General features: G+C 36.0%; 1 pseudogene; it reads right to left on the bottom strand.

Annotated features, from left to right (window-relative positions):
- Positions 1-7,019: 7,019 nt before the first annotated feature.
- Positions 7,020-7,329, bottom strand: LOC107517879 (annotated as a pseudogene).
- Positions 7,330-8,860: the final 1,531 nt, after the last annotated feature.

Here is an 8,860-nt window from a genome sequence, read left to right on the forward strand (position 1 = left end):
TCAGTTTTTTATCTGACACTTACAATTTTGTGCCTATGGATAATTTGTTTAACTTTTATAAGCCTCAGTTTTCTTATCTGTAAATTGGGGTAATCATAATACCTAATAGAATTATATGTATTAAATGAAACTTCCTATGAAGTCATTAATACAGTGCTGCACACATGAGAACCACTCTATAAGTGTTAACACTGTGTATTTTTTAAACTGTTAAGAAAGGGATTGAAATTTAAAGGTGGAATCAAAGGAATCTCATTGATCTCAGGTGCCCCATGTCTCTGTGCTTTGAAATCAGTTTACTATTAGAGTGAACTAAATGTAATCACTAATGTCTGACAGGTTCTGAGTTGTAGAAATGACAGTTTTACATGATTCAACCTAATGTCATTATGGTCAAGAAAAAGTAGAGACAAATGATTAACTTGATTAAAAATGTTGCATCATGTAGATTCTCTCCAAAATATTTACTATGCACTCACCCTGGATCTCTTAATTACTTCTATACCTGTCTTGAGATCTAGGCAACTCTGAAAAACTATGTCTGTACTAGAGCATAAGTTCTTTGCAGTGGTCGCAACCTTTTTTGTACCAGGGACTGGTGCTCCTATGAGAATCCAATGCCTGATGATAGAGGTGGAGCTGAGGCGGTGATGCTAGTGTGGGAAGTGGCTGCACATATAGATGAAGCTTAGCTCACTTTCTCCCTACTCATCGCCTGCTTTGCAGCCCGGTTCCTAATAGGCCAGGGATCGATTCCAGTCCACGGCCCGGGGGTTGGAGACCCCTACTTTAGAAAATAATTCATTTGCCTTGCTATATTTACTCCTGAAAATATGGCCTTCTTAATATATAAAGCTCAATGTAATAACAAGTGTAAATGTTTTCTCAGGAGAATTATTGGAATTCCAAAAATGACAAAAGGAAAGGAAAGGAAAAATCTTGCTCTTTTTTTTTTTTTTTTTTTTAACTTTTTTTGTACTTCATACTTTGCCTTTATACGTCCCTGTGGTTTTCCTAAGCAAGAATGATCAGGTCATCACCTATGTTGGGGTGGGGAGAACCCTTTATTTTCAACCTATTGTTCAAAGCAGCTTATTTTCTAAAACTCTTTCCACTGGAAAGAAAGGAAAAAGAGTATGTTATGTCTTTCATGCTAACATCAGAATTCAGGAACTCTGGAATACACACCAAGCATCTCATTTAGAGAATTTGGACAAGAATCACAAAGCAAACCTATATGGCGAAAGCCAAAATGAAAGTCAGTTCTTTCTTCTTTCTTTGCCAATTTCAGTGGCAGGCCCTGGCCTGCAGATCTCGGGATTTTTAAATGTCTTTCCAGCAAAGAATTGCTTTCATGTTTGTATCCTTATTGCTAATTTTGGATCTCTTCTCACAATGCCCTTCTTGCATTGTGTCCAGGAGCTCTTTTTTATTTGGAAGAGTTCTGAGTTTCCTGTTAATGGAAACCAAACTCCCAGTTTACAATGATCTAAATGTCCTTCCCGCCTCAAACATTGTGGAGCATGCTTGCCAAAATGCATTAAAAAGTGAACTCTGTTTGAGTAAAGGCCATGAAATCAAGTTGTTTATGAGCTGTCACGTTCTTGATTAAATAACTTCAGAATTCATTTTTAAGTATTTCAATATGGAAGCTATGAAGAGACTGTCACCCAGTTACAAATAACAACAGAGAGTAACAACCCTAAGCGTTACCAAAAGTCTTGAAGGACTTGTGATGCCTTATCTTCCAGATGTCTTTCTTCTTCGTTCACTTTACTATATTCTAAAATTAGGAAGCCTGTGATGTTTTGTAAGCAGAAGACTGTCCAGAGTCCAAAAAAGAGCTTGAAGAATGAAGTCCAACCTTGGTATTTTTGTGCATCTGCCCTCTTTCCTTAGTAGGCACTGTGGATACAAAGACAAATGAAACACACTTCCTGCCCAGAAGGATTTTCTTATCTGGTTAGGAAGGAAAGATAGACATCAAGGATTAGGATGCAAGTATGCATAGGTTGCCATGGGAAACTAATGAGGTTACTAAAGGGTTACAGGAGAAAGTATTTTACTTATATCTTACAAGAAGAGCAGGGCAAAAATAAACAAATAAATAAATAACCAAGATGTAAAATAATACATTTTAACCTAAGAAAAAGCATATTCAGAGCATACTAGGGTGGCTGTCTCAGTCCATTTGGGCTGCTATAACATATTCCATAAATGAGGTGGCATGCAAACAACAGAAGTTTATTTCTCACTATTCTAGAGGCTAGAAGTCTGAGATCAGGGTACCGCATGATTGGGTTCTGGTGAAGGTCCTTTTCCTGTTGCAGACCCTGACTTCTCGCTGAGTCCTCACATGGTGGAAAGAGAGCTAAAGAGCACTGATGTCATCCACGAGAGCCCTCCCCTCAAGACCTCATCACCTCCCTAAGGCCCCACCTCCTAATGCCACCACACTGGGGATTAGGATTTCAAATATGTGCTACTCAGCTTGAGAACCACTGTTACAAATGATCCTGTCTCTAGATGGAAGCTTGTGGTAGATGAGTAGACATAAGGCTTGTAGACATTGTTCACTAAATCAAAGCCCAGATTTAACAACAAAGGTAAGAGTAGTCCTAAGGATTGTGTACAGGTGAGTGGCAAGATCAAATTTCTATGTTAGAACAAGCACTTAGCTGGGTGACAGTCGAATGGTAATAGATGCAATATTGTAGATACAGTATTGTGAGTGTAGGTGTGTGGGTGGAGTGCAGGTGTGTGGGTGAGATGAGGAAGGAGATGATCCTGGAAAAGAGGAAATAGAAAGGCTTCTTAGAGGGACTCTATAGCTGGGCATCAGAAAGCAAATGAGGACAGGTAGCACTGAGGTGGTGCCAGGGCTCCATAACTTTTGTGGCCTGATCGAGCAGTGACAGATGAGCATGGGAATTATTACTTGGGTAATTTCATACATACACCATATTTTTCACGACTTCGAGATAAAGGGAAGGCTTTGTCTGATTTACCTGGATATCTGCCCTCTGTGTTTTCCTTTATTTTATTTGTGGAGAATAGTCCTTAGGGAACCTCAGCTGAGCTCAAAGCCAATCATGAAAGGTAAGCATCTTTTAATTAAAAAAATGAGGTAATGCGTGGGGCCTTTCTTTCCTTCCTTTCTTTTTGCAAGCCAAGGCACATTTGCTTGTTCTACCCTTGGTCCTCTGAAAAAGCTGAAGTAATTTTAAATAGGTCATTCGCCTGAGTTCTCTGAGAATCTCTTACTATCTTACTGAAACTACTACCAACCAATAGAGCAGATTCACCAGATTTGAGGAAAAATCCTACCAACGGCTTTGGCCTAGAAGCGATTTCTCTTCTCCCACAGAACTTATTTCTTCTGGTACAGTTAAACAGCAAAAGAGCTAGCAAGTGCCCTATCAAAATAATTGTGGCCAGAAGAGATGTAGCAATGGTTTCTGGCTAATTGGCAGGGCTAGCTCTGGCTTATGTAACAGTTACCTCTGGCAATTTGTCCCAACACCCCTTTGGGCAGCAACACTGTGGTATTTTTAATGGTAAGAGCTTGGCCAGCATTCAGCCAATCAGTGTATTCATTTTGCTGGCTGCAATTAGAGTTACTGTTTCTTTCACCTTCTTTCCAGCCAGACCTGGTTCTGTAAATATGTCACTGGGGATTTGGATGGAGTTGTGTTCTGCCTCGGTGCCTTAAATCCATTATTTCAGTTCAAAAAGTCATTTTACCTTTACATAAAGAGGATCCATGATGCATCTAACCTTAATCCCAGGTGTCAGTTGAATCCCTAGAGAGGGAGTTAGATGTTCCAGATTTGAATGACACTTTACAATTTGGAAAGAGGATTTGAGGACGGGCAACAGAGAGGAAAGCAGCCTGGCTGTCTGGTGTGGTGGATTTATTAGGAGCTGCCTTATGTCCCTCACGCCACTCATCACCTGGTTGTAGTCAGTGGCCATAATTCCTGACGGAGTTTCCTGACAGAGTGCGGAAAGGGGAAAGGTGGTTCCATTAGCCAGAATTCGACGTCTCCTCTCTACCATTATCACCCCTGCCAAGATTTTTTTCTGGAGTTGCCGGTACTAACTGTGGATAAACAACAGAGCTTCCTTATTTACCTTCTCCAGACTTAGGAGTTTTTGTGTGTGCATGTGTGTGTGTGTGTGTGTGTGTGTGTGTGTGTGTGTGTGTGTGTGTGTTTAAGATGGACTTTATATCAAAGGAGAAAACTAAGTGTATCACATAAGAAATACCCTTTAAAAAATCACGAAGATTGTTCTCACCAGAGAGGAAGTTAAGACATCTTTTGTCTTAATATTTCTGAGAAATTGAGACAAAGACAATGAAGAGAATTCTGAGCAGCATGAAAAGAGAAACTCCCCTAGGACAGCCAGGCAGATCTGCTACGTGCTGCCCCTCCAACCACCTCCTTTAAGTTAAGGGCCTCAGAAGGTCACTTCTAAATTTTCCTCTACAATCAAAACTTCTCTAAGTAACTTGCTTGTCCAGGGTAATGTTTCAGGCATGCATGCACTAAATTAATTAATTAATTAATTAATTAGTGTTACTACAGGTAATTTGGGCTACATAAACAGAATAGCCTTCATAAGTGTCCAGGATAATTTTGAATAAATATATTTAGAAGTAGTTCCTATTTCAAATTATATATATATATAAAATAATGTATTTTCCAATCTCCAGAATGCCTCCTTTTTTTAATGTATTCTTACCATTCTTATGCTATCACTGTGATTTTTTTCAATTAAGTAATGACGAAACTGTAAAATTTGCTAATCTCCATTTTAACCGGGATGATCCAGGTACTTCCCTATGCTATCAGAAGCAATTCTGGAAATTGGATTAAGACAGAACAATGGAAGAGCCCTGGGGTACTAACAGGAACTCTTTCAGTTACCTTAACTGTCCTCTGGCTTTAACCTTGCCCAGACCAGGTTAAAGGACTGGGCAGCAGGACCACTCCAATTACTTGGGAAAGTAAATTGATCCAAATCCTGCTGAAGTAGTCAGCACTCTCAAGTGGGAATTAAAAAAAGAAATCTAGTTGGCATCCACCTAAATGAGTGTTTTTTCTGGCACACATGTGCAAGCAAAGTGAGCTGAAATTATAAAGCTAAATAATTCATGAGCATGCCTAATGCTTTCTCTGGAAGCTATGATTATTTTATTGACCAAATCTTAACCCTTTAATCCACCTCTTAAGAGGTGGATTGGCTAGGAAAATCTCAAAGGAAAATCGAATGAAGTATGAAAACTGTAGAACCATGAAAATGTTCTACTGATTTTTTTCAATACTGAGTTTTCTTTGGCTAGTTGGAAAAAATTTAATCAGTGACTGCAGAGCCTAATGCTTGGTGAATTACCACAAAATGAAGTTACTTGTGCATGCCACCCAGACAAAGAAATAGAACATTCCTAGAACTTCAGGATGTTGAGCTGCAGTTCCCAACCTTGCAATAAATGAAATAAAGTGTGAATAGATTTTGAAACAAGGTAATAAAACTCTCATTTTCCATGCCGATATTATTGTATAATTACAAATAATTACAATTATTATGTAAATTTAGCAAGCTCACGGAATACAAAGTCGATATGCACAAATCAATTTTATTTCTTTATACAAGCAGAAAACAATTAGAAAATGAAATCTTAGATGATAATTCCATTTATAATAGCATAAAAAAATGAAATATTTAGAATAGTTTTCAAGGTATGGTTCAATGAGCCAGGAGATTCCAAAATTCCATTTCGATGGTCCTTTTTCACTTTTATTTTTCGTGAGTGAACAGTAAAGTTTTCCAGAGATACTCGATATGTGATAAAACGTCAAGTTGAAAGCAGAAGTAGATCTGAGAATCTAGCTGTTTTCTATTATGAAAAGCTTTAAAGAGATTTGCAAAACTGTAAAACAATGCCAGGCTTTTTTTTTTTTTTTTTGTCTGATTATACAGAACATTAATAGGAAATGTGTGTTAAAAATTTCCATGGAGTTGTGTATTTGTATAGTTCTCCTTTTAGTGTTGAAAGATCTCTCCTTTTAATTTTAGATTTGCTTTATATATCTTAATTTAGAACTATTTTATCTTCCTGGTGAAATGAACCTTTTATCCTTATGAAATATCCTTTTTTACCTTTATTACAGACTTTTGCCTTAAAAGGTACATCGGGCATTAGAATAGTTATACCTATTTGTTGTTAATGTTTTCATGGGATCTTCTTTTATCCTTTTGCTTTCAGTATGTGTATCCTAATTTGGAAATACTTCTTTTTTAAGCATTGTATATTTTTATTTTTTTATATTCAGTCTGACAACTTATGACTTCTAATTTGAATGCTTAGTCCATTTATATTTAATGTAATTACTGCTATATTTGTGTTTACATCCCAAATCTTCTTATTTGTTTTCTATTTTTTCTACTTGTTTTGTATTCCTTTTTCTCTCACTTCTTATCTTTTGGTTAATTGATTTTTTTATTGTTTCACTTTTCTCTCCTATGTATTATTTCTTTGCTACCCCAGATACTACAGCTTTAATATTGAATCATTAGAGTCCAGTACAAATTAATTTTATTTATTCTCACACGATGCAAGAATCTCACAGTGTTCTGTGATATTTTTATCATGTTTTAATTTTATATATAATTTAAACTCCACAATACATTTGTACTGTATTAATAGTCAACATTTATTTGTATTTACTCACAAATTTACTTGTTTTTATTTTTATTTTGTATCTTATTCCCTTTTACATCTCCTTGTTTCTGTCTGAGGTCATTCCCTTATGCCCAAATAACTCTATATATTTCTTTTAGCATAGGTCTGCCAATAATGATCTTCCAGATTCAATTGGTATGAAATGACTTTATTTGCTTTTTGTTTCTTTAATCATGCCATGTTTTAATGGGTACACAGTGCCTTCACTTGGCATCATTTATAAGCTGGTTTTGAAATAGTTCAGTATGACGCCAGCTAGGATGATTACTGATCAATTCCTTTGAGGTGACTCTCCCCCAACAGGGGACAGGTTGCATTGTTTTCCAATTTGTGTTGCTGTATATGTCCATGTAGAAAGTGGCTCCACTAACTCAAACAATATTGCCATATTTGTCATGGAAATCAGGTGTCTGTTTCTGGTGGATCTGCCTTGCCATTGTTAGCTCAATGCTTTGAACTCAGAGATGACTTAAGGTATTTTGGGCCAAGGGAAACATTGGGAAGCTGAAGACAGAACTGTGGCTGCTGGTTTGTTGGAACTTAGTATTAAATACCCGTGTAAAGAACCCTCTATTTGCCTTTGTTTTTGAAAGATATTTTTCTTGGGTGTGGAATTCTAGGTTGGCAGTTATTTATTTATTTATTTATTTATTTTGGCATTTTGAAGATATCATCCTACTGTCATCTGGTTTCTGCAGTTTCTGTGGAGAAGTCAGCCTTTAGTCCTGTTGATGATTTTGATAGCTCTTTGTTTAGTTACTGTTCTTAAGATTTTTCTATTTGTCTCAGCTTAAGTAATTTTATTTCGATTGTTATTGATAAAGATTTCTCCGTATTTGTTAAGCTTGGAACTCAGAACTTCTTGAAACTGTGGCTTAATGTTTTTCATCACTTCTGGAAAATTTTTAATATTTCTTCGAATGTTACTACTGCTTTGTTCTCTTATTACTCTTCTTCTGAGATTCAAGTTACAGATATGTTAGACCTTTTACCATGTTCTATATATCTCTTATTCTCATTTATTTCTTTGTTATCAATCTTTCTGTTTCCTTATGAATATTCTTTTTACCGCTATAACTTCCAATTTACTAGTATTCTCTTTGGTTTTGTTTAATATGCTATTAAAATAATCTATTGCAATTTTTATTTCTATATTTGTTTCCTAATTTTTTAAATTTGCATTTGATTTTATAGACTCAATTTTTGCTAAAAAGGTCTAACATAGCAATTACAATTATTTCAAAGTTTACGTTTGACAAAACAAGTATTTTTATCACTTATAGATCTGTTTTAGCTATCTGTTTTCCTTTTGTTTTTTGATCAATTGGTCCTGTGTTCTGGTATGCATGACAATATTTTATTGACTGCCAGATGTTGTATATAAATAATTGGAAAGATTCGGAAGGATGTTTTCTCTCAGAGAGTATAATTTTGCTTTTGACAAGTATTTTGGTAAAAGGGATATTATATAATCCAGTCAGAGATTAAACTGATGAAATATGAATGTCATTCTATAAGATTTTATTTATTTCCAGTTCACATTTACTTCTGTTGTGTGGTCTTTCTGGGGCCCCAATAGGAAGTTTATGATGTTTACTAGTTCTATTTCATATTGATAGATCTTGAACTTTATGTTTCTCCAGTATTTATGAGATCATCCTGTTTAGATTCTCTCTCTTTATGTTTTGCTTCTGAGATTCTTGGCTCCAATCTTTTTATGACTGGCAAATGCATCTAGGGGAAAGCAACGAGAGTACTTGACTCACCTTGAGGCATTTCCTTGTCTCTGGGACCTTGATCACCTAAAGCCTTGGCTGCCTGGTACTCTCTCATGCTTTCAAATTATTTGTTTTTCTGTTTTATTTTTGTTTTCATTTTTTTTTTTAATCTAGCTTTGCTTCCTATTTTTGGTGTGAATTTGGTCTGATGCTGTCCAATCTCTAGAATTGGAAATAAAGTCTTCAGAACTCATCATTTTCTCTTTCATCATTTACATGGATTTAGTTGCCAAGGTATGAAACTACATATCTCTAAAATCTATACCTTTCTCTCCATTCTGTGTGCCATACCTTTTACTTCAGGCCCCAATTTTCTATCATTTAAATTATCACC

Source organism: Rousettus aegyptiacus, unplaced genomic scaffold, assembly GCF_014176215.1.
Source record: "Rousettus aegyptiacus isolate mRouAeg1 unplaced genomic scaffold, mRouAeg1.p scaffold_m13_p_10, whole genome shotgun sequence".
Classification (NCBI taxonomy): domain Eukaryota; kingdom Metazoa; phylum Chordata; class Mammalia; order Chiroptera; family Pteropodidae; genus Rousettus; species Rousettus aegyptiacus.